General features: G+C 41.2%; 1 pseudogene; it reads left to right on the top strand.

Annotated features, from left to right (window-relative positions):
• The first annotated feature begins 8,064 nt into the window (after positions 1-8,064).
• The window catches only part of LOC104105535 (uncharacterized), a 36,241-nt pseudogene continuing 17,123 nt past the window's right edge, over positions 8,065-27,182 (top strand).

The raw sequence follows: 27,182 nt of genomic DNA, 5'->3' as shown, positions 1-27,182 counted from the left end.
TCGTCATGATACTTTCAAAGCATGGACACATGGAACACCGGATGAACTGATGATAACCCTGGTGGCAATGTAAGCCTGTAAGCCACCTCTCCCACTCTCTCTAGAATCTCAAAAAGGCCGATATACCTAGGGCTCAACTTGCCCTTCTTTTTGAACCTCATTACACCCTTCATGGGTGATACTCGAAGCAACACTCTCTCCCCGACCATGAATGCAACATCACGAACTCTGCGGTCGGCATAACTCTTCTGCCTGGACTAAGTTGTGCGAAGTCGATCCTGAATAATCTTGATCAGGATTCCCATATGTCGTTTCATTCAAGGGAGATTCCTTACCTTGATTAGTTGCTCAGTATGCCAGATGTGAATTCCCTCACAAGGGATCTTGACGATATTCGGACAACAATGTGGGATGAAACTAGACCAATGGTGCTATCAAAGAATATGCTTTTTGCTGAGAATGCGCGTTTAAGCAGGGCGATGCGAATGTACAGCATAAAAGAGTGTCGTGAGATGGTGGTTCATGAGTCATATCCGGAAGTATACAAAGTTATTTGTCATAGATGGTTTCAAGGTTGTACATGGATGCTGCGTGCGAGAAAGTTGAAAACAAATATGTGGATTGTGGGAAAATACATTGGCACAAACACTTGTGAAATAAACACATTCAATGGGAATTATTTTAACTTGAATGTTGACTTGATTTCTCTTGTCTTGATTCCATACATTAAATCGTCCATAAGGTACAAGATTAAAGAGTGCATAACATTTGTCCACCAGGTATATGGATGTACAATTACCAAAAGAAATGGCATAAACCTGCGTTTGAGATTGTTTATAGTAATTGGAATAAGTCCTTTGCCGCTCTACCCAGGTACATGGCTGCATTGCAACACTTTAACCCCAGGATTATTGTTGAATGGAAGCTTGAGCGGAGTCCGGGAATACAAGAATTCATATTCAGATATGTGTTCTGGGCATTTATACTAGCCATTGATGGTTTTGTGCATTGTCGGTCGGTAATATCCATAGACGGCACTCATGTCTATGGAAAGTATGATATTAAGTTGTTGATCGCTATTGCAGTAGATGCTAATGGAAGCATATTTCCCCTCGCATTTGCTATTTGTGCCAATGAAAGCCAAGAGACTTGGATATTGTTTTTGAACCACTTGAAGGAGGACGTTATCAGAAAACGTTCAGGTATTTGTCCAATATCTTATCGGTATGGCAATATTTTAAGTTCTGTACAGAATTTACGTGCATGGCAGGAACCGTATACCTACCACCATTACTGTGTTAGGCACTTGAAGGCAACTTCCAAAGGGCTCATCCGAAAAAGAACTTACATGATTTAATGTGGATGGCTGTAACAGATCACCAAGAGTGTAAATTCAGGAGGCGAATGGAATTCATTAGGCAGGAAGACCCAGACGCCTATCGTTGGTTGATGCGACATGAGCTTGACAAGTGGACTTTGCATAAGGATGGTGGTAGAAGATGTGGAATTTGACTACAAATATGTCAGAGTCTTTCAACGGATTGTTGAAGTCTGCGCGTGGATTGCCTGTCACTGCCATGGTGCGGATGTCATTCAAGCAGATGGCGGAGAGGTTTGTTGAAAAATCTAGAGGTGCACCGTCATTAATGGAAATGGGTGTTGAATTTATGCCATAGCCAATGAAACGATTTGAGAAATATAGGAAGCATGCACAGTGGTATACATTTTTGCAGTATTGCAGCGAGCGAAATATTTTTGAAGTTCGCACTGGTCTGCATCAAAACTGTGGGAATAATACACACACCGTCAATGAATCTAGAAGATTATGCTCGTATGGAAAATGGTCAATCTATCACTTGCCATGCTCATATGCCATGAAGTGCTTTCAACATACAGGTTTTGAGGCAACGAGGTACGTTGATAAAGAATATAGTGTTGCTGCATACGTAAACACCTATAGTCAATAGTTGCAGCCAGTGGGTGCTGAGCATTATTGGCCACCGAAACCATTTAAAATGGTGTGTAACAAGGATTATGTGCGGCAATGACAAGTGAAAAAAAGAACGCGGATACAAAACCAAATGGATGTTGGTGATACAGTTTATGCACGTAAATATGGCATATATTCCCAAACAGGACACAATCGCCGTAAATGTCCTTCAGCTGGTTTGAGAATGTAACGACCCGGCCGGTCGTTTCGAGAGTTATAGCCCCATTTTCCCTATTTCTACTTCTTTTTGTGTTATTCAGCTATATTATGTTATATCGGGTTAGTTGGTTCGGGTCCGGAAGGAACTCGGAGTGAAATGAGACACTTAATCTCATAAGTAAAAATTTTAGTTAGAAAAGTAGACCGGATATGGACCTATGTATAAACAACCTCGGATTCGAATTCTGATAATTCCAATAGCTCTGTATGGTGATTTTAGGCTTAGGAGAGTGTTCGGAATATTATTTGGAAGTCCGTAGAGGAATTAGGCTTGAAATGCCGAAAGTTTAATTTTTTTGAGAAGTTTGACTGGGGTTGACTTTTTGATATCGGGGTCGGAATCTGATTCTAAAAATTTGAATACCTCTGTTATGTTATTTATGATTTGTGTGCAAAATTTGAGGTCAATCGGACGTGATTTGATAGGTTCCAGAGTCGTTTGTAGAAATTAGAAATTTCAAAGTTCATTAGGCTTGAATTGGGGTGTAATTCAAGGTTTTAGCATTGTTTGAGGTGATTTGAGGGTTCGATTAAGTCCGTACGATGTTTTAGGACTTGTTGGTATATTTGGTTGAGGTCCCGAGGGGCTCGGGTTAGTTTTGAATGGTTAACGGATCAAAAATTTAAACTTGAGCAGCTGTTGGAATTTTCTGATATCTGATGATGTTTTCCTTTTACGCGATCGCGTAGGCTTATTTGGTCAGTGAGGGTTTTTGTTCTATGCGATTGCGTGGAGATATCTGCGATCGTGTAGGTTTAATGTGAGGCAGTGGCATTTTGTGCTTCGCGATCGAGTGAAGCGGGATGCGATCGCGTAGCTCTGGAATTTTGTGACTTGCGAACGCGTGATGAAGGTAGCGTTCGCATAGAGTAAGTGGAGCGGAGTATAATTCACGCGTTTTGTACTTCGCGATCGTGTGGACTAGTCCGTGATCGCATAGGTCTGTGATGTTGTGCATCGCGATCGCGTGGGAAAGTCCGCGATCGCGTGGGAATGTTCGCGATCGCGTAGAGAAAATGTCTGGGCAGTGAGTTCCCATTTTCAGTTTTTGGCGATTTGGAGCTCGGAATTGAGGCAATTTTAGGTGATTTTCAGAGGAAACAACTGGATAAGTGTTCTTAACTCAATATTGGTTAAATTCCCGAATCCATGGTTGTTTTTATCATTTAATTGGTGAATTGAGTTGGGAAAATTTGAAAACCCTCTTGGTTTAAATTGAAGATTTGAGGGTCTAGTTGGAGTCGGATTTTGGTAAAATTTAAATGATTAGACTCGTGGTTGAATGGGCTTCCGGATTTTATAACTTTTGTTGAGTTCCGAGACGTGGGCCCCACGGACGATTTTTGAGCTAATTTTTGGATTTTTATGAAAAATTATTATTTTATTATGGAATTAATTCCAATGAATTTTATTGACTGAAATGAATTATTTATGACCAGATTCGAGGCATTTGGAGACCAATTCACGAGGAAAGGACATTGCATAATAAGAATTTCACTGCTTGAGGTAAGTAACGATTGTAAATCTAGTCCTGAGGGTATGAAACCCCGGATTTTGTATCATTCTATTATTTTTTTGTGACGCGCATGCTAGGTGACGGGTGTGTGGGCGTGCACTGTTGGAAATTGTGACTTGGTCCGTCCCGTAGCAACTATAAAGTTTCATACTTTGTTGAAACCATATGATACTTATATGTTTTAGAAAGAATTTCTGTAAATTGCGTTGAATGCCATGTTTGGGCATTGTGCCAGTGTTGTTGGGATCCTTAGGGGCCTTTTCTTACTATCCTCTCATTGTTTTCTATTGAAAATCTATACTCAGTCATGTTTATACTTGTTCACCGCATAACTCAGTTTTATGACTCTACTTTGATGCATATAAATGTTTTGGGCTGAATCCCCTGTTTTACTGAAATGCCCGAGTGGCTTGAGAGGTTTATAACTGAATGAGGCCGAGGGCCTGATTTGTGAGGAAGAGTGTGGATCGGGGCTTCCCGCCTGCAGCATACTTTATTATTATAGCATGTGAGTTGTCCGCGCAAATTATAGCGCTTGTGTTGAATGAGCCCCTCCTGAGTCTGTACACACCCCCAGTGAGCGTAGGTACCTACTGAGTGCGAGTGCCGAGTGTTGAGTGACTCGGAGGCATGAGTGATTGTGAGGTATGTCTTGAGTGGCAAGAGTGATTGTGAGGTATGCCCGAGTGGCACGAGTGACTATGAGGATTGCCCGAGGGGCGGTATATGAGTGATGTTTTGCCCGAGGGGCTGTTTATGATGTCATCATTTTTGCTCACCTTTGCATTGAGCCTTTGTTTGAAAAACTATTGGAAAAATATCTGTAAAGGATATTTACTGGAATCGGGTTTAAACGAGATGATTTGATTCAAACACTGATTTTTAAAACATGCTGTTACTTACTGAGTTGGCATACTCACGGTACTCCCTGCACCTTATGTGCAGATTCAGGTGTAGCTGGGCATGGTAGCGGTTATTGAGTGTTCTGGTTGCAGATTTTCTTGGAGATAGCAATGTAGCTGTTTGGCGATCACAGCCCCTGCTCTTCTCCCTCTTATCTTCCTCTAGTTGTATTTAGTTATTTTCCAGGCTGAGTTAGCCTTGATATTGTTAGACAGTTTGTAGTAGATGCTTATGACTAGTGACACCCCAATGTCGGGCTTTTCTTTTCGTATTTTTATTTTGATTGGAACTCCTTTACGAAGGTTTTTATGTTAAATAACATTGAAATTATCTTTGAAATGAAAATATCGGTTTGTTTTGGAAATGAGTCGGCTTGCCTAGTCCCACGATAGGCGTCATCACGACAAGGGTTAGTTTGGGTCGTGATAGATTGATATCAGAGCCTAGGTTACATAGGTCTCACGAATCATGAGCGGTTTTAGTAGAGTCTTGTGAATCGGTACGGAGACGTCTGTCGTATCTTCAGGAGGCTGCAGAACCTTTAGGAAACTCCACATTCTTGAATTCTTGTCGTGTGAATCTATTGATTCTAGTAACTAAACATTTGTTGTTCCATTCTCTCACAGATGGTGAGGACTCGTACTACCGGTCAGGAATGCCAGCCACCAGTACCATCAGCCAGGGCCGCGAGAGGCCGAGGCCGCAGTAGAGGTCATGGTAGGGGCAGAGGTGCAGCCCGTACAACAGCTAGGGCAGTACCTGCAGATCCACCAGTTGTTCCAGATCAGGACCAGGTTCCAGTAGTTGACGCACCAGCTCAGGCACCACCTGTGCCTATTGTGATTCCAGGCCTTCAGGAGGCCCTAGCTTAGATTCTAACAGCATGTACTGGCCTTGCTCAGGTGGTGTCTATTTCGACCGCCGCAGCCACTTATCAGGCCAGGGGAGGCACTCAGACTCCCGTCGCTCGCACACCGGAGTAGGTTATTCAGGGACTTTAGACACCGGAGTCACCACCAGCCCAGTCGGTTGCTATTGCTCAAGATTATGTGATTCCTGCTATGCCTGAGGATGATCAGCGTAGGTTGGAGAGGTTTGGGAGACTTTAGCCACCACCTTTTAGTGGCACAGAGAGAGAGGATGCTCAGGACCTTTTGGACAGGTGTCAGAGGATACTCTGTACTATTGGTATTTTGGAGACTTGTGGGGTCTCATTCACTACCTTTCAGTTTTCTAGGGCTGCACTCAGATGGTGGGAGACTTACGAGAGGCGTAGGCCTGTTGGCGCAACACCCCTTACTTGGCAGCAGTTCTTCGTGGTCATTTTGGAGAAGTTCGTGCCTCAATCCCGCAGAGAGGAGTTGCGCAGACAATTTGAGCGGCTTCGCCAGGGTGATATATCTGTGACGCAGTATGAGATGCGGTTCTCCGAGTTGGCCTGTCATGCTATCTGGTTGGTTCCCACGGACAGAGAGAGGATCATGAGGTTTATTGATGGTCTCACTTATCAGCTACAGTTGCTCATGACCAGGGAGCGGGTTTCGGGTGCTACCTTTGATGAGGTTGCCGACATTTCTCGGCAGATTGAGATGGTTCGCGGTCAGGAGAGGGTTGAGAGGGAGGCCAAGAGGCCTCATGGTCAGGGTGGATTCAGAGGTGCTCCTTTTGGGGGTCAGTTCCAGCACGGTAGAGGTCGTCATTTCAGACATGCTCAGTCAGCTCGGCCATTTCACCGTGGTGCATCATCTGGCCATGGTTCTCACAGTTCTCATCAGGGCCACTCATCACTTTGTGCCCTTCCAGTTTAGAGTTCGTCCTGTGCTCCACCTGTTCAGGGCTCTTCTATGCCAGGTTCTTTTACCAGTCATCCCGGTGCTAGGGGTTCCCTTCAGTTTCCTCCACCAGCACCAGGGGTTGTTTTGAGTGTGGGGAGTTTGGGCATATGTGGAGGCAGTGTCTTCGTCGTCATGGAGGTCTATCTCAGCAGAGGAGTCAGCCTCCGACTACAGCACCAGTTACCTCACTATCCGCCCAGTCAGCTCGGGATGTAGGTCAGTCAGCTAGGGGTCGCCCTAAAGGGGGATGCAGATCAGGGGGTGGCCAGGTCCGTTTCTATGCCCTCCCTGCCAGACTAGATGTTATTGCTTCAGATGCTGTGATTACAGGTATTGTCTTAGTTTGTCACAGAGATGCCTCAGTATTATTTGACCTGGTTCCACGTATTCATATATTTCCTCGTATTTCGCCCATTTTCTAGATATGCCCCGTGAGTCCTTAGTTTCATCTGTACATGTATCTACTCCTGTGGGCGATACTATTATTGTGGACCGCGTATATCGATCATGTGGGGTGACTATTGGGGGTCTGGAGACCCGAGTGGATTTATTGTTGCTCAGTATGGTTGACTTTGATGTGATATTGGGTATGGATTGGTTATCTCCATGTCATGCTGTTCTAGATTTTCACGCTAAGACGGTGACGTTGGCTATGCCGGGAATTTCGAGGGTTGAGCAGAGCAATTCTATAGATTATGTACCAAGTAGGGTGATTTCATATTTGAAGGCTCAGCGCATGGTTGAGAAGGTTTGCCTATCTTATTTGGCTTTTGTGAGGGATGTTAGTGCAGAGACTCCTGTCATTGATTTTGCTCCGGCGGTACGTGATTTTCCGGATATGTTTCCTGCAGACCTGCCGGGCATGCTGCCTGATAGGGATATTGACTTTGGTATTGATTTGGTGTCAGGCACTCAACCCATTTCTATTCCACCGTATCGTATGGCACCGGCAGAGTTGAAGGAACTGAAAGAGCAGCTTCATGAACTCCTTGATAATGGGTTTATTCGGCCTAATGTGTCACCTTGGGGTGCACCGGATCTATTTGTGAAGAAGAAGGATGGTTCCATGAGAATGTGTATTGATTACAGGTAGTTGAACAAGGTCACAGTCAAGAATATGTATCATTTGCCTCGCATTGATGATTTATTCGACCAGCTTCAGGGAGCGAGGGTGTTCTCCAAGATTGATTTGAGGTCCGGTTATCACCAGCTGAAGATTCAGGATTTGGATATTCTTAAAACAGCTTTCAGAACCCGATATGGCCATTATGAGTTCTTGGTGATGTCTTTTGGGCTGACCAATGCCCCAGTAGCGTTCATGCATTTGATAAACAGTGTATTTTAGCCCTATTTGGACTCATTCATTGTTGTATTCATTGATGACATCTTGGTGTACTCTCGTAGCCAGGAGGAGCACGCTCAGCATTTGAAGATTGTATTATAGAGATTGAGGGAGGAGAAGCTTTATGCAAAGTTCTCCAAATATGATTTTTGGCTCAGTTCAGTAGCATTCTTGGGGCACGTGGTGTCCAGTGAGGGTATTCAGGTGGATTCGAAGAAGATAGAGGCGGTGCAGAGTTGGCCCAGACCGTCCTCAGCCATGGAGATTAGGAGCTTTCTTGGTTTGGCGGGTTACTACCGTCGCTTTGTGGAGGGAGTTTCATCTATTTCATCGCCCTTGACCAAATTGACCCAAAAGGGTGCTCCATTCAGGTGGTCGGATGAGTGTGAGGAGAGCTTTCAAAAGCTCAAGACTGCTTTGACCACAGCTCCAGTGTTGGTTCTGCCATCAGCTTCAGTTTCTTATACCATGTATTGTGATGCCTCGAGGATAGGCATTGGTTATGTTTTGATGCAGGAGGGTAGGGTGATCGCCTATGCCTCTCGCCAGTTGAAGACACATGAGAAGAACTATCATGTCCATGATCTTGAGTTAGCAGTCATTGTTCACGCCTTGAAGATTTGGCGTCATTATTTGTATGGGGTTCATTGTGAGATCTATACTGATCGCCGGAGTCTGCAGTATCTATTAAAGCAGAAGGATCTTAATTTGCGTCAGCGGAGATGGTTGGAGATTCTTAAGGACTATGATATCATTATTTTGTACCATCCGGGGAAGGCCAATATGGTGGTCGATGCTTTGAGTCGCCGGGCAGAGAGTTTGGGGAGTTTAGCATATCTTCCAGCAGTAAAGAGACCGTTGGCATAGGATGTTCAGGCCTTAGCAGGCCAGCTTATCAGATTGGATATTTCAGAGCCTAGTCGTGTATTGGCTTGTGTGGTCTCTAGGTCTTCTCTTTATGACCGTATCAGGGAGCGTCAGTATGATGGCCCCCACTTGCTCGTTCTTCAGGACAGGGTTCGGAGAGGTGATGCTAGGGATGTGACTATTGGTGATGACGGCGTGCTGGGAATATAGGGCCGGATATGTGTGCCTAATGTAGATGGGCTTCCAGAGTTGATTCTTGAGGAGGCCCACAGCTCGCGGTATTCAATCTATCCGGGTGCCGCGAAGATGTACCAGGATTTGAGGCAGCACTATTGGTGGAGGCGGATGAAGAAGGATATAGTTGGGTTTGTGGCTCGGTGTCTCAACTATCAGCAGGTTAAGTATGAGCATCGGAAACCAGGTGGCTTGCTTCAGAGATTAGAGATCCCAGAGTGGAAGTGGGAGCGGATCACCATGGACTTTGTAGTTGGGCTCCCACAGACTTCGAGGAAGTTCGATTCTATTTGGGTTATTGTGGATTGGTTGACCAAGTCTGCGCACTTCATTCCAGTTGGTACTACTTACTCTTCAGAGCAGTTGGCTGAGATTTACATCCGAGAGATCGTTCGCCTGCATGGTGTCCCAGTTTTCATCATTTCAGATAGGGGCACTCTGTTCACATCGCAGTTTTGGAGGGCCGTGCAGCGAGAGTTGGGTACTCAGGTTGAGTTGAGCACAACTTTTCACCCTCAGACAGACGGGCAGTCCGAGCGCACTATTCAGATATTGGAGGACATGTTGTGTGCTTGTGTCATTGACTTTGGGGGTTCATGGGACCAGTTTCTGCCACTCGTGGAGTTTGCATATAACAACAGTTATCAGTCGAGTATTCAGATGGCTCCGTACGAGGCTTTATATGGGAGGAGGTGTAGATCTCCGGTTGGATGGTTTGAGTCGGGTGAGGATAGGCTCTTAGGTACAAACTTGGTCCAGGATGCATTAGATAAGGTGAAATTGAATCAGGATGCAATCGCATAGGGTTAATGTGAGGCAGTGGCAATTTGTGCTTCGCGATCGCGTGAAGCGGGATGCAATCGCGTAGCTCTAAAATTTTGTGACTCGCGAACGCGTGACGAAGGTAGCGTTCGCGTAGAGTAAGTGAAGCGGAGTAGAAGTCACGCATTTTGTAATTCGCAATCGTGTGGACCAGTCCGCGATCGCGTAGGGTAAAATCTGGGCGATGGAAATTGTTCTTCACGATCGCGTAGAGAAAATGTCTGGCAGTGAGTTTAAGTTCTAAAAATGGGACTATGTCCCATTTTCAGTTTTTAGCGATTTGGAGCTTGGAATTGAGGCGATTTTGGGTGATTTTCAGAGAAACCAATGGGGTAAGTATTCTTAACTCAATATTGGTTAAATTACCCGAATCCATAGTTGTTTTTATCATTTAATTGGTGAATTGAGTTGGGAAAATTTGAAAACCCTCTTGGTTTAAATTAAAGATTTGAGGGTCGAGTTGGGGTCGGATTTTGGTAAAATTAGTATGGTTAGACTCGTGGTTGAATGGGCTTCCGGATTTTATAACTTTTGTTGAGTTCCGAGACGTGGGCCCCACGAGCAATATTTGAGCTAATTTTCGGATTTTTATGGAAAATCATTATTTTCTTATGGAATTAACTCCAATGAAGTTTATTGACTGAAACGAATTATTTATGATCAGATTCGAGGCATTTGGAGACCAATTCATGAGGAAAGGACATTACAGAATAAGAATTTCACTGCTTGAGGTAAGTAACGATTGTAAATCTAGTCCTGAGGGTATGAAACCCCGGATTTTGTATCATTCTACTATTGTTTTGTGACGCGCATGCTAGTTTAGAAGGATGAAAAATGCATTCAAAAAGAATAAAGTGGAATATGATTCTCCACCTCCGATACTTTCAGGTGAGGAAATTTGGGAGAGGGTCCAGAACTTCAGTAAAGTTACTTAGACTCCACCTTATAGATTCCCCGGATATGGTGTTAATCATAATTGGACGAAACAGAGTATATTTTGGGAGTTGCCTTATTGGAAGGATAATCTTCTCTGACACAACCTTGATGTCATACATATTGAGAAGAATTATTTTGATAATTTGTTCAATACAGTGATGGATGTTAAAGGTAAGACAAAAGATAAGCCGAAGGCTAGAATGGACTTACAAGAATATTGCAGGCGGCCTGAATTATACTTGCAGACAGCAAACAATGGTAAGGTGTTCAAGCCCAAAGCAAGTTACACATTCACTTTGGAGGAAAGACGACAAATTTGTGATTGGGTTACGAAATTGAAGATGCCTGAGGGTTATGCGTCGAATCTTGGAAAAAAAGTAGATATGGAGGTAGGGAAGTTGAGCCATTTGAAAAGTCATGACTGCCATGTTTTCATGGAGACCTTAGTGCCTATTGCATTTTGTGGTTTGCCTGAAAGAATCTGAAAACCCATCACAGAGATTAGTTTGTTTTTCAAAGACTTGTGTTCTACCACATTAAGGGAAGAAAACCTACTTCGGATGGACCAGAACATTCGTGTAATTTCTAGTAAGATGGAAAAAGTATTCCCATGTGGTTTCTTTGATGTGATGGAACACCTTCCAATACACCTTGTACACGAGGCACGACTTGGAGGGCCTGTTCAATGCAGATGGATGTATCCCTTTGAGAGGTAATATTATAAGTTTGATGTAATATTCTATTTTATTTGAATGTTCTTGGCTAACATGAGATTATGTAGGACAATTGGCAAATGCAAACAATTTGTTAAGCAGAGGAATAAGATTGAAGGATCTATATGCGAAGCCTATCTTGCAAAGGAAACTGCACATTTTTGTTCTTATTATTTTGAGAGTAACGTGCCATGTTCTAGGAATAGGCCCAATAGGCACACGGTCGAATGTGTGAATGATCCATTATATCCAACAATGTCCATATTCAATCAACCAGGACGATGTTCTAAGGATGTTAGAAAGAGAAGTTTGAGTGATATGGAGTACAAGTCAGCTACACTTCATGTGTTGCTAAATTGTCCCGAAGTTGCACCATTTCTCAAGTAAGTATTGATTTATTAGTTATCAAAATATAAAATTTACTGTGACTACATATTGATGCAACTACTAAAAATATTTGATATGTCACAGTCACTTCGTGGGTCAATTTGGCTATGATACTGTATATACGAGATTTGATACGTGGTTCAAATAGTTTGTAAGTGTGTGTGTGTGTGTGTGTGTGTGTGTGTGTGTGTGTGTGTGTGTGTGTGTGTGTATATGTAGTGAATGTATAAAAATTGATTTATAAGTTGTGCTAACTTATGACTTTTTTTAACTCTATGTAGGTAAATAATCCAAATAATGGTGTAAATCAATTTTTGAAAGATATATCTTGGGGACCTGGGCTTCAGGTCACAACAATGTCTAAGTACGTAGTGAATGGTTATAAGTTTCATACAGAGGATTGCTCTAAAAATAAAAATAGCAACAACAGCGGGGTGTGGGTTCAAGGTGGTGATGGCAACCAAGTTGGAGATATTGATTATTATGGTGTGGTCAAAGAAATATTACAACTAGAATATACAGGTTGGCCATATAAGAAATTGATACTCTTTAGATGCAAGTGGTTTGACCCAAATCCAACAAGAGGTACAAGAGTACACAACCAATACAACATAAATGAGGTTAATCATACGAGGAAGTATGATCGCTATGATCCTTTCATAATTGCACATAACGTTAGGCAAGTGTATTATGCTCCTTATCCATTATGGCGGAATAAGTCTGATTGGTGGGTTGTAATAAAAACTAAGCCTGTAGGTAGGGTGGAAGTCGAGAATGTGTTAGATGTTGCATATCAATACGATATCTCCAATGTTCACCAAACAGTGGACGATCAGTTAGAAAATGATTTGGAACATCCTGAACGCATATTGGAAGAAGTTGATATAAATTAAGTAACAATTATAGAAAATGAGGACGAAGAATCAACAGATGAAGCTCAAACAAGTGAGGACGAAGAATTCTCGGACGAGGAACAATACGTCGATGAGGATTAAAAAGTTGGTTTCTGTCACGACCCAAAACTAACCCTGTCGTGATGGCGCCTATCGTGGAACTAGGCAAGCCGACTCATTTCCAAAACAAACCGATATATTCATTTCAAAGATAATTTCAAGGTAAAAACCTCCATTTAAAGAGTTCAAATCAAAGAAAAACAGAAGTGCGGAAAAGAAAAGCCCGACATCGGGGTGTCACTAGTCATGAGCATCTACTATAATCTGTCTAACAATATCAAGGCTAACTTAGCCTGGAAAATAGCTAAATACAACTAGAGGAAGATAAGAGGGAGAAGAGCAGGGGCTGCGATCGCCAAACAGCTACCTTACTATCTCCGAGAAAACCTGCAACCAGAACACTCAATAACTGCTACTGTGTCCAGCTACACCTGAATCTGCACACAAGGTGCAGGGAGTAACGTGAGTACGCCAACTCAGTAAGTAACAACAATAAATAAAGACTGAGCAGTAGTGACGAGCAATAAAGCATGTAACGTTCATATCAGAAAATCTCAGCAAAATACCACATGCTCTTAAAAATCAGGATTTGAATCAAACATCTCGTTCAAACCCAGTTCTAGTAAAAATCATTTTAAAGACATTTTTCCAACAGTTTTTCAAACAAAGGCTCAATGCAAAGGTGAGCAAAAATTGATGAAATCATAAACAGCCCCCCGGGCAAACCTCATAGTCACTCTTGCCACTCGGGCATACCTCACAATCACTCTTGCCACTCGAGCATTCCTCACAATCACTCTTGCCACTCGGGCATACCTCACAATCACTCATTACTCGGCACTCGCACTCAGTAGGTACATGCGCTTACTGGGGGTGTGTACAGACTCCGGAGGGGATCCTTCATCCCAAGCGCTATAATCTGTACGGACAACTCAAGTGCGATAATAATAAAGTATGCTGCAGGCGGGCAGCACCGATCCACACTCATCCTCACAAATCAGGCCCTCGGCCTCACTCAGTCACAAGTATGCTGCAGGCGGGCAGCCCCGATCCACACTCATCCTCACAAATCAGGCCCTCGGCCACACTCAGTCATAAATATTTCAAGCCACTCGGACATTTCAGTAAAATAGGGCATTCGGCCCAAAACATTTATATGCATCAAAATAGAGTCATAAGACTGAGTTATGCATTAAACAAGTATAACCATGACTGAGTATAGATTTTCAATCGAAAACAGTGAGAGGATGATAACAAAACAGCCCCTAAGGGTCCAAACAGCATTGGCGCAAGGCCCAAACATGGCATTCAGCCCAATTTACAGAAATTCTTTCTAAATCATATAAGTATCAACGGTTTCAACAAAGTATGCAACTTTACAGTTGCTATGGGGCGGACCAAGTCACAAAACCCCAACAGTGCACGCCCACACGCCCGTCACCTAGCATGTGCGTCACTTCAAAAATAATAGAATGATACAAAATCCGGGGTTTCATACCCTCAGGACTAGATTTACAATCGTTACTTACCTCAACAAGATGAACCCAACATCGAGCAAGCTAATCAATACTCAGGAAATTTCCACTCCGTGCGTATCCACCTCTGAAAGCCCTCTTGTCTCCTCAATTCAATGCCAACGATCCGAAACTAAAATTCACCCCTTAATGATAATACAACGATCTACTATACTAAGCAACTTCAATCTACAATATCAACATCCATTGGGACCAACATTAGTAACCCATTCCATAGTTTAAGCCATTTAGACAATCTACCAAACACCTAGTGGGCATACATTTATATATTTCTTAATCATAGAATTAGTTCTTGCAACTCCCATCATTTATCAACAATTCATCCCACCATCATTCTTTAACAACTTATAATCCTAACATCACATGTGTGACCAACCATTCTCAAAAGTACTATTCATGCCATGAACTAGAGTTTTATAATCCAATCTTTCAACCATTAAAACTTGTAACAAATGCTTCAAATACTTCTAACTACTCATAATAAACGAGTTTGAAGCATTGGAATTACCTCTAGTAGATCAATCTTGAAAAATCACAACTTTGGTGATTTTTGTGTTCTTGAGGATTTGATGATGAAATCTTGTATTTGGATGTAAGAATGATGTTAGAAATCATGTATATTGAGTAATAATCAACCCAAAACATCATTAACAGCTTACCTTGGTTGATTGGACTTGATTTGAGCTCAAAATCATCCCTTCACCTCAAGAACCCTAACCCCCAAATACTCAAAATATCCCCCCTTCCCCGACCTTGTATTTATAGGCCCAGATTTCAGGGTTTCGGATGCGGACCTGGATGCTTCGCATCCCCACTTCACTCCTCTTTGAAGGTCAGATGCGGACCTGGACGCTATGGCAGCACTTCACTTCCAGCCTCTGTTTCGGACGCGACCTCGGATGCTTCGCATCCGCAGGCTCCTCCGCCAGTCTTTGGTAATTTGGTCATAACTTCTTGTAGGAATGTCCAAATGACAAACGGTTTGAAGCGTTAGAAACTAGACTCAAAGATCTTTTATTCGATAGGTAATAAACTATATAACACTTCGTATAATGAGAGTTATGCTCAATGGAATTTAGGTCTTATGCGAACTCACTTGAAACTTTAATCTTATGAAATTTCCAACTTCCAAACTTCTCATTAACCATCTGAAATCATCCTACCACTAGGGACCTTAACCAAATATACCAGTAAGTCCTAAAATATCATACGGAGCTATTGGAATCATCAAAATTAAATTCCGAGGTCATTTACACATAGATCCATATCCGGTCCACTTTTCTAACTTAAATTTCTCAATTATGAGACTAAGTGTCTTATTTCACTCCGAGTTCTTTTCGGACCCAAACCAACTAACCCGATACAACTCAACACAGCTGAACAACACATAAATAAGGATAAATGGGGAAAACGGGGTTATAACTCTCAGAACGAATGACCGGGTCGTTACATCCTCCCCTACTTAAACATACGTTCGTCCTCGAACGTGCCCAGAGTTGTTCCAAAAGCCATCAAATCACTGTGTAACTTTCCCATGCACATACCCGGGGGTTATCCCATATCACTCTAACCCATACAGGTCCGATAGCATAGCATAACTGAAATTCCTCAATTCAACCTAGCCCACAAGCCTTCCAATCAAATTTACGACATCCGAAATTTCTTATAAGATTAGAAGTTCGCTTCTACATACCGTATAAGTCTGAACAAGTTGTACCAAAAGCCGTAACCATAACTCACATACTCAAATTCAAATACCGCATAGCTCGAATGCTCGAAGCAATGATTTCAAATCACCGTATCGACTCAAATCAACAAGTGCTGGTAATAAACCTCATATCAGACAAAACCTCTTTCTAAAACCTTCGTACACTGTCGATGATAAAAGAAACATACCGAATTCATAACCATTCATTAGACCAACAGGTCATGGAGCTCCCGTTCCTTCTACAAGAACTATAGCAAATTTCAAAGCCGACTTCCGATATTATCCTCCTAATTATACCACAATCAATCTGATAGCATCCATTCTAGGCCCAATAACCTTGTCTCTTCCAACACGACCACTCTAGTGACATGACACATCAATACAATTTAAAGCCACAACCCGTGCAATCCGTGCACCAGATAGCAATATTCCAAATGTACCCAATCGTAACAATGACCCAAACAGGAGAACCGTTCTGCAAGCTCGACGAGTACCACCCCGACGCAATGCTAATAACCCATCACACACCGCAGAACCATAACATACGAATCTTACACAAGGGATCATATTTCCACATAACCCTGCTGCAATACGCGACCCTATCCAAATACTGGTCCATATGAAACACCTCAAGCCACCCTGCTAAAATCAATAACCATGCGCAATTCGACATCAAGTGCCCAAAGTACATTACTATTACCACAGAGAAGCAAACGACACCATGCCACATAAAATCTGAAAGAACGTGACCAATACATTATCAACCAAGCAATATCCAATACTATTCTCGCTCAAATTCCACTATAAGGCCATAATAGAACCGCACCATATGTGCATATAACCAACGAATCACAACTCTTCGTAGCATAGAAAAGTAACTCACAGATCATTCCAGAACACGAATAAGCTTCACATCAACCTAATGGCACAACCTTCAACAATAGTAGTATGGAGCCAATCAATCCGGCTCAGTGTAGAATACACATCCTAATTGGGCCTACCATTAGGCCCCAAATCAACTATAGTCAGCCACCAATAGAAAAACAACCTCCGAAAGTCCACAATGACGGAATCATAATACCTTCTATCATCTGGCTAGCTACGTCCACAACTTCACAGTCCACAACCCTGAAGCAATCTGCTCCTTCTGAAATGTACACTCTCATCAAGCTATACCAGATTGTAATATCATTTACCTAGTCATCAGAAACCGTTCATGCTGCCTAAGAATTTATGTCCTTTCCTTCAAAACTGAACTGTGACCTTGTACATGTAAATCCTATTCCCGCACAACACACCATATCTAGTATGCCATCATGTGACAAGTATAAGAATTCCATTATCAACTCCGAGTCACTAGCAAATTACATACCTTATTAGTCAGAAACCTCATTCTTGCTTCTTTCTAGGAGGAAACCATAACACACAACACGTTCCGTACATCAGTAGAAAATATCTGGTTCAAACCATGGTAGAACCCATCATGAACACTTTGAAATCCATTTGCACATAACCAAGCTATCTGAACTGAATTCCTCTAACTCCACCAAGCCACACAGGTTTCCAAATTCGAGAGTATTGCCACGAAATACCTGTAGATACTAGCCACGTCATAAGTACCCAAAGAACCGATTATACCCATTATTGTGCTAACCCAACCTACTACCAAGCTATCCTATTTCTCCAAGTCCTTTCTAAATTGCCTTCAAATTGCTACTTTTTCCTTGTTAGAACACTACTATCCTTAACTAAATGCCCCGCGAACTCTAGCATAGAATCACACCGCCCTAAGGCTTATAAGCCGCTGAATTCCCTTTTTATGTATTCCAAAGGTTCCACAACCAAAAATGCTTACTCCGAAGAAACTTTAGGTGAATCTAAAATAGTTTCCTTTATCTTCTTGATACTGAAATGCATAATTCACAATGATATAAGATGCCACGAGTCTCAACACCGTTCAATGCAACTCCTTGTTTTCTAGCCATATTTATAAATCTTGAATCCATTGTAACCATTCTCGAATTAACCGACCAAACGGACCGAAACGACCTGTGCCACATTAGCACACCAACGCCCAAGGGAATAAAGAGTAACCCACACTCCTACGCAACCAAGAAAATTCCCGCTCTATGTACACTACATTCTCTGTGAATAACCACTCAATTATTTTATGGTCCTCCTATAACCATAGAGTGTAATACAACTTGTGTCCAAAAATTCTTTTACCCGAGTCATCCTCGATCTCGACCTCTGCAAGTCATAACTGATTCACCGGTATACCCTGAACCGAAACTAATACGACCCATAACCGTGCAATCAACTCGTCGATAGCAGACTCCCCCACTTAGCCTTAATCTGCTATTATATAAAATTAGAATCCGTAAGGATTTCTCCTTCTCAATTACCAAGGTCTCGCACCGTTAACCTGCCAGACTTCTCAAAGTCTTTTATTAAGCCTTTCACGAACATTCTGAATCTCCAGCCAAAATCACACACACGACCTCCTACCGGGTAGCAAGTAATATTCCTCACAAAGCTTCATCAACATCACGCCACCACTAGCTGCACACAGGAGATACCGCTAGCTGCACACAGGAGATAACCCACATGTGGAATTCCTTACCGACATTTCCCAATGACACTGCACTGAGTGCAATGACCACTAAATCCGAAAAATTCTCCTCAGTTCATGCTCGCCCACCATTTGTATAAGTCTGCACTTTCCGTATTGACATCAACTATACGTCAACAATACCTTCCGAACTCAAGTCATATTGCACCTGACACGATAATCAGATCTTCATGCCTCTATTCATTTCAAACACACTCCTTTCTGCCATATTCAATTTACCTTTGTACACTAACCATCACTCCAAATAGAGTCTGTATGCCTATTCACATACTGACACGATTCCAAGCCATTCTACACTTCCTCAAGGCGCACGACTACCCTACTAGTGAATTCATATGCTAATTTTCCACTCTTACTTTGGTTAAATCATCTCTTTTAAGAAACTTCTCAACCTCTACTTCTCCTACTTGACCTGCTAGTACTTCAACCACCATGAAACACTTCCCGTCATGTCTTCCCTCATACTTTTCTACCCAATCGTTTCATCAAATCGAAATGTATCTCTGTCGCACCTAAACCAATAAAATGTTACCGACTCTAAGTCTCTTCAAAGATTATCTTTCCCGAGCCATCAACATCAAAATACCCATTCGCAACCACCATTACTACACAACCATTTACTCTTCTTGAGTTCAAACTCATTGACATACATGAGAATTTAATTTGCCTCAAAATTTAACAACGTGAAAGATCCTTCAAAACATTCACACTCGAGATGGTACGTCGCATCAAAATGAAAACCCAAGCACCCAATGGCCTTCCTTTACATTCAAAGAAAACATTTCTCGTCACATTCACATAGTTTTAACACTTCCAGCAGTTACATCATACTCACCACAAAGCCATTCCACTGCTCATCGAGCCATAATTTAACTCGTAGTGACATTATCGGACATATGAGTCCAAATGTATAGGTTACAACTCAAGATACCAAGCCTAAACTGCGGTCTAACCATGGTCTCAAGTCCTCCAGACTGGCCCACCACCATAACACAGAATACACATCTCAACCTTGTTCATAGAATCACAAGCCGGCGATGCACAACTGATACCGAGCGCTCATGTGCGCGTACGAGATGCGTGGAAGGAATTCAAAGAGTTATGTCTCAAGATGAATCATTTTCGCACGATAGAATACAAGAATGTGAAGTTTCCTAAAGGTTCTGCAGCTTCTCGAAGATAAGTACAGACGTCTCTGTACCGATCCGCAAGACTCTACTAAACCCGCTCATGACTCGTGAGACCTATGTAACCTAGGCTCTGATACCAATCTGTCACGACCCAAAACTAACCCTGTCGTGATGGCGCCTATCGTGGAACTAGGCAAGCCGACTCATTTCCAAAACAAACCGATATATTCATTTCAAAGATAATTTCAAGGTAAAAACCTCCATTTAAAGAGTTCAAATCAAAGAAAAATAGAAGTGCAGAAAAGAAAAGCCCGACATCGGGGTGTCACTAGTCATGAGCATCTACTATAATCTGTCTAACAATATCAAGGCTAACTTAGCCTGGAAAATAGCTAAATACAACTAGAGGAAGATAAGAGGGAGAAGAGCAGGGGCTGTGATCACCAAACAGCTACCTTACTATCTCCGAGAAAACCTGCAACCAGAACACTCAATAACCACTACTATGTCCAGCTACACCTGAATCTGCACACAAGGTGCAGGGAGTAACGTGAGTACGCCAACTCAGTAAGTAACAACAATAAATAAAGACTGAGCAGTAGTGATGAGCAATAAAGCATGCAACGTTCATATCAGGAAATCTCAGCAAAATATCACATGCTCTTAAAAATCAGGATTTGAATCAAACATCTCGTTTAAACCCAGTTCCAGTAAAAATCATTTTAAAGACATTTTTCCAACAGTTTTTCAAACAAAGGCTCAATGCAAAGGTGAGCAAAAATTGATGAAATCATAAACAGCCCCTCGGGCAAACCTCACAGTCACTCTTGCCACTCGGGCATACCTCGCAATCACTCTTGCCACTCGGGCATTCCTCACAATCACTCTTGCCACTCGGGCATACCTCACAATCACTCATCACTCGGCACTCGGCACTTGCACTCAGTAGGTACCTACGCTCAGTGGGGGTGTGTACAGACTCCGGAGGGGATCCTTCATCCCAAGCGCTATAATCTGCACGGACAACTCACGTGCGATAATAATAAAGTATGCTGCAGGCGGGCAGCCCCGATCCACACTCATCCTCACAAATCAGGCCCTCGGCCTCACTCAGTCACAAGTATGCTGCAGGCGGGCAGCCCCAATCCACACTCATCCTCACAAATCAGGCCCTCGGCCTCACTCAGTCACAAGTATGCTGCAGGCGGGCAGCCCCGATCCACACTCATCCTCACAAATCAGGCCCTCGGCCATACTCAGTCATAAATATTTCAAGCCACTCGGGCATTTCAGTAAAACAGGGCATTCGGCCCAAAATATTGGACGTGCACTGCTGGGAATTGTGACTTGGTCCGTCCCGTAGCAACTATAAAGTTGCATACTTTATTAAAACCATATGATACTTATATGTTTTAGAAAAACATTCTATAAATTGGATGAATGCCATGTTTGGGCCTTGTGCCAGTGTTGTTGGGACCCTTAGGGGCCTTTTCTTACTATCCTCTCATTGTTTTCGATTGAAAATCTATACTCAGTCATGTTTATACTTGTTCACCGTATAACTCAGTTTTATGACTCTATTTTGATGCATATAAATTTTTTGGGCCGAATTACCTGTTTTACTGAAATGCCCGAGTGGCTTGAGAGGGTTATGACTGAGTAAGGCCGAGGGCCTGATTTGTGAGGATGAGTGTGGATCGGGGCTGTCAGCCTGCAACATACTTTATTATTATAGCATGTGAGTTGTCCGTGCAGCACGAGAGTTGTCCGTGCAGATTATAGCGCTTGGGCTGAAGGAGCCCCTCCGAAGTCTGTACACACCCCCAGTAAGCGAGGTACCTATTGAGTGCGAGTGCCGAGTGACTGGGAGGCATGAGTGATTGTGAGGTATGTCCGAGTGGCAGGAGTGATTGTGAGGTATGCCCGAGTGGCACGAGTGATTGTGAGGTTTGCCCGAGGGGCTGTATATGAGTGATGTTTTGCCCGAGGGGCTGTTTATGATATCATCATTTTTGCTCACCTTTGCATTGAGCCTTTATTTGAAAAACTGTTGGAAAAATATCTTTAAAGGATTTTTACTGGAATCGGGTTTAAACGAGATGATTTGATTAAAACACTGATTTTTAAAGCATGTTGTTACTTACTGAGTTGGCATACTCACGTTACTCCCTGCACCTTGTGTGCAGATTCAGGTGTAGCTGGGCACGGTAGCGGTTACTGAGTGTTCTGATTGCAGATTTTCTTGGAGATAGCAAGGTACTTGTTTGGCGATCGCAACCCTTGCTCTTCTCCCTCTTATCTTCCTCTAGTTGTATTTAGTTATTTTCCAGGCTGAGTTAGCCTTGATATTGTTAGACATTTTGTAGTAGATGCTCATGACTAGTGACATCCCGATGTCGGGCTTTTCTTTCTGCATTTTTATTTTGATTGGAACTCCTTTACGAAGGTTTTTATGTTAAATAACATTGAAATTATCTTTGAAATGAAAATATCAGTTTATTTTAGAATTAAGTCGGCTTGCCTAGTTCCACGATAGGCGCCATCACGACAGGGGTTAGTTTGGGTCGTGACAGAGAAGCGGTGGTAATTCAGCTCCAGGTGGTAATTCATCCAATTTGCCAAATTATCAAGGATAAACGTAGTGTTTTGTTGCAATATTTTGTTGTACTAAATGTCTGTAAAGGTTCAGTTTGCAAAATTTCTAAAATAAAATTATGTTTCCAATATGGTTAAATCTAATTGATATTTAGCATTAAAAATTCAATACAACAATTTAAAATATTCCCCAAGAAATAAATAACAATTTTCATTCGCCATTATCGTCATTGTCTAGCACTATTTCATTGTCACTATCTTCATCTTCTTCATCAACATCTTGAACGCACCCTTCCGGAATGAGGGCATCGTAATCTAGGCCCTAGTTGACACATATTTCTCGTATTTCATCACTATCATTAATAAGATCATTTGCTTGATTTCTACAACAATGTGGGACTCCTACGTCCAACATCTGCGGTAGAAACTTAGGTAGTCCCTCCCACTCGACAACTGTTGGAAAAATAGGATAATCAATGTCTCTATGCAATTTTTCATTTTCTAATAAATCCTAATATTGATCCTCCGTTCCTTGCAGGTAGTTAAGATCATCCAGTGCATGATGAACGGCTAGTGCCATTTCCATCTCTAAAATCTCTTTCATCAAATGTCGAATCACTTCTGGTTCATCTTTGTTTGTGTTTGTTTGAAAGGTTGCAGACAGTGCTTGTGGTACAACTAGCCCATGCCAGTGGCATAGTACTTCATAATCGCACTGTTTTGAGTAAAGGGGAACCCATTGTAATAAGGGAGATGATGTCGAGCCTCGACCTCGCGGGCGTGGCCTCGCCTATCAACCCATGTCCAAGCTAGCGGGAGAAACGGTGGAGGTGGTGCATTCGGAGCTATCGGTGGAAGAGGTGGCTGGAACTACAGGAACCACTCCCAGGCCCAAACCTAATATAGATTGTGGACGTAAAATTTAAGACATTTTTTACTATGTATGTTATAATCATGAAAAGAATTGACTATGTTTTCACTTGCTGCATCGGTATAAAACCAGTAACGTCTCTCTTGGTGCCTATGCATGCCTGGCACATCTGCCTATACAGGTAAGCTAGAACAGTTGCACCCCAGCTGTAACCAGATAAATCATCTAGCCGCTCCAGATGATGTAGAAATTGCAAGGTGACTAGGTTTTTCGAAGTGTTCGGAAACAATATACCACCAAATATCATCAGTGACAACAGCCTCGTGTGCCGGTCGATATCCTCTGGCGGTGAATCATTAGTAATCTCCGCGTCCATCACCACCAGATGCTGCCTAACGGGCGTCAACTGCAATCGACTGGCCTCACTCAACACAGTCGGCTCCGCAGGCTGAAAACCGGTGAGCCGCTGCAACATATAAAGGTAATCCTCTCCCGTATAGTCTCTAAGAGCATGCGGGTAAGCTACATGTATACCATTAATGGGAATCCCGGAAAGAACCTCCACGTCCTCTAGCGTGATGGTAGCCTATGAAACATGTGCGTCTCTGGTCACCACCGCTCTATCATAGCCATGATCAGCGCCCAGTCGAACTGCAATCGGCTGTTCTCTATGGTCCTGTAGAAACACGTCCGCTGAAGGCATCTAACTATACGGGGATGCAGTGGGTGGTCCCTAATGAACTCCCACAGATCGTCTATACGTATAGGGTGGAAGGTCTGGGACATACACTGCCCATCCCAGATGTGTGAAGACCTATGGTTGCCCCAGAGTAACAGTAGCTCTCGAGATGCAGGTCCGAGATGCACAGTGGGAAGCTCCATGACGATGTCCGTAAATTGAACAATATTAATTAAAGTATTTTTCTGTTTAATTATTTAACATCTTTAAATATATTGCAATATCTTTTATATTAATGTTTAATCAATAATTTTTCTATATTTTACTTAGGTTGATATATTTTCTATATTATTATTTTATATGTTAGGTTCTTTCACTTTTGACTAAAATTCGGCAGGGTTTTGTTTCAACTATCATCTTTTTTAGCTATTTTTGGGTAAAATAGAATTAAATAATTAGTTTTCATAATTATACATGATCTAATTAATAAGTATTCATATAAAAATACTTAGTTCGACAATTTTTTTATATTGTTGTTTTATATGTTATTTTCTTACATTTTTTTGCTAAAATTCGAGAGGGTTTTTGTTTGAACTATCATCTTTTTTTCAGATATTTTTGGGGTTAACAAAGAATTAAATAATTAATTTTAATAACTAAAAAAATATTTTAGTAATTATTCATATAACAAATACTTAGGTTGGTAAATTTCCTATATTAATATTTCATATGTTAGTTTCCTACATTTTACTACTATAATTCTACTGGGTTTTGTTTGAACTATCATCTTTTTAAAATTATTTTTGAATTATAACAGAATTAAATATCAAAATTTCATAAGTAATCAAGATATATTCAGTAATTATTCATATAAAAAATACTACAAACTTAATAATAAATAATATTGAATTTATTTCATTCGTAACGATTTGTTTGTTAACTATCATATTTTGCCCAAATTTCTCGGTAGCGTCTCTTTTGTAACGTCAACTGATTATTTTATGATTCACATTTAATATTTGATCATTATATACTAATACATTAAATCCATAATTGAGTACTCTAACCGAGTTTGTTAAGGAGAGCACGTAATTTTTATTCTACATTACGGAATCTTAAAGAGCACTAAAGTAACACTACTCTAAATGGCCATAAGCAAAGTCAACTACCATAAGCTAAATTTTATTATCAATTTTAATGCCAAAGGGCACTACATAACAATTAAGAGGACAACATAACACTAAAGGGAACTAAACAACAATAAAGTCACATATTAATATACGTACAATAATAAAATCACATATAACAATAATTATTCATAAAATAACAATATATACTTTTACTAAATTTTTAGCACATAAATAAACTAATTTGGATAAAAAATAAAAAAATTAATTAAATCACAAAACGATCACAAAAAAATATACAACACAGTAAAAACAACTAATAAGCATTTTATATACACGAATTTTACCAAAACGTAAGTCGGAATACCTCGATTTAAAGTTTTTTGGAATGTGAAAAAGTGATGATTTGGGAGCCGAAACGAGCAATAGACGAGATCCACTATACGACAACGCCTTGGATCCGGTGTTAGTTTGCTAAAATACGAAGAAGACACAATTTTTGGGGGTCGGATGAGCTCCAATGAAGATATTTAGTTAAAAAATGGGGAGGGGGGGAGACCCTTTTTGTTGCTTTTCGTTCTGTTTGGTCGGGGAAGAAGACTTGCCCGATATTTTATATAGGTATAGCTGTCACGACTCCAAATTCCCTCCGTAGGATGTCGTGATGGCACCTAGTCTCTAAGACTAGGTAAGCCTATCAATGCAGAATAATAATAAATATCTGAAATAAATAAACTACAATTCAAACAATTTCAACTCCCAAAACCTGGTAGAAATAAGTCACAAGCTTCTAAGAATTTATTCTCAATATCTCTATATGTCAAGGTCTAAATAAAATATAAGGAAGCAACATAAAATGATAGAAGGGGACTCCGGAGTCTGCGGACGCTGGCAGATATACCTCGAAGTCTTCATGCACAAGTAACTCACTGACGTCTAGGCTGGTAAAATATACCTGGATCTGCACAAAAAGATGTGCAGAAGCGTAGTATGAGTACACCACAGCGGTACCCAGTAAGTGCCAAGCCTAACCTCGGTAGAGTAGTGACGAGGTCAGGTGAGGCCCTACTGGAATATAATAATGGCATGGTAAAATATTTATCAATGTAGTAAAATAAAATGACATTGAAAATGAATCAAATAGTATGTCACATTTAATGACACCAAATAATTGCAAATAATATCTCGTGGAAATCAAAACAGAATTTCCTTCAACTTTATGAAAATCACAATAATAATCAAAGGCAACTACGGCCATAAATCAATATCAACAAGGGCACTCCCGAGGTACCGCCTCGTAGTCCCAAATCATAAATAAATTCACAATATCTCATTTTCTTATATCACCGCGGGAGCCTTCACAATTTATTTAAAGAAAACATTTTTTTTCCGAAATAGCATCCCGCGTTTTAGCCACCCTTATCACACCGCATGACTTCTAGTAGTTCCCCTACTAGCCACGCGTATCAAGCCACCCTTATCTCACCGCATGCGTTTCAACACCCAGACCTTATACCACCGCATGCGTATCAATATCACAATATATCACAATTTGCACCTCAAGTGCTCAAATAATTTAACTTGCCAAAATAATTCAACAATAATATTTTTTCACAATAAAGAGCTCACGGCTCATGCCAAAATAAATCATCAATAATAGTTTTCCACAATAAAGAGCTCACGGCTCATGCCAAAATAAATCATCAATAATAGTTTTCCAATATAAAGAGCTCACAGCTCATGTCAAAATAATTCATCAATAATATTCTTCCACAATAAAGAGCTCACAGCTCCCTCACAATGAGTATAAAAATATTCAGGAGTAAATAATTTAGGAAAATAATATTTCAAAATCTTTACTACGTTGCTTCAATATCAAGTTTTAAAATGTCAAATACTTCATATTAATAATATTTAATTTAAAGAAAATTAACCTTCAAATAATGCACAGAATAAAAGAAACCAAGTTTCAACTAAACAGGTAAAACCATTAGTAAGAAAAGATCAAACAAATTTGAAGTATATATCTCACATCAATGATGAAGAATATAACAAGATAAAATAATTTAATAAATGCACAACAGTGATCTACACAATTTAAAAATATAATCTTTCGCAATTTAACCCGTGTACACACTCGTCACCTCGTGCACATGACTTTCAACACATTTCAATAATCACATCAAT

This window comes from Nicotiana tomentosiformis, chromosome 8 (assembly GCF_000390325.3).
Source record: "Nicotiana tomentosiformis chromosome 8, ASM39032v3, whole genome shotgun sequence".
NCBI lineage: Eukaryota > Viridiplantae > Streptophyta > Magnoliopsida > Solanales > Solanaceae > Nicotiana > Nicotiana tomentosiformis.
The sequence above is the reverse complement of the archived record's forward strand: the minus strand, read 5'-3'. Positions and strand labels throughout refer to the sequence as shown.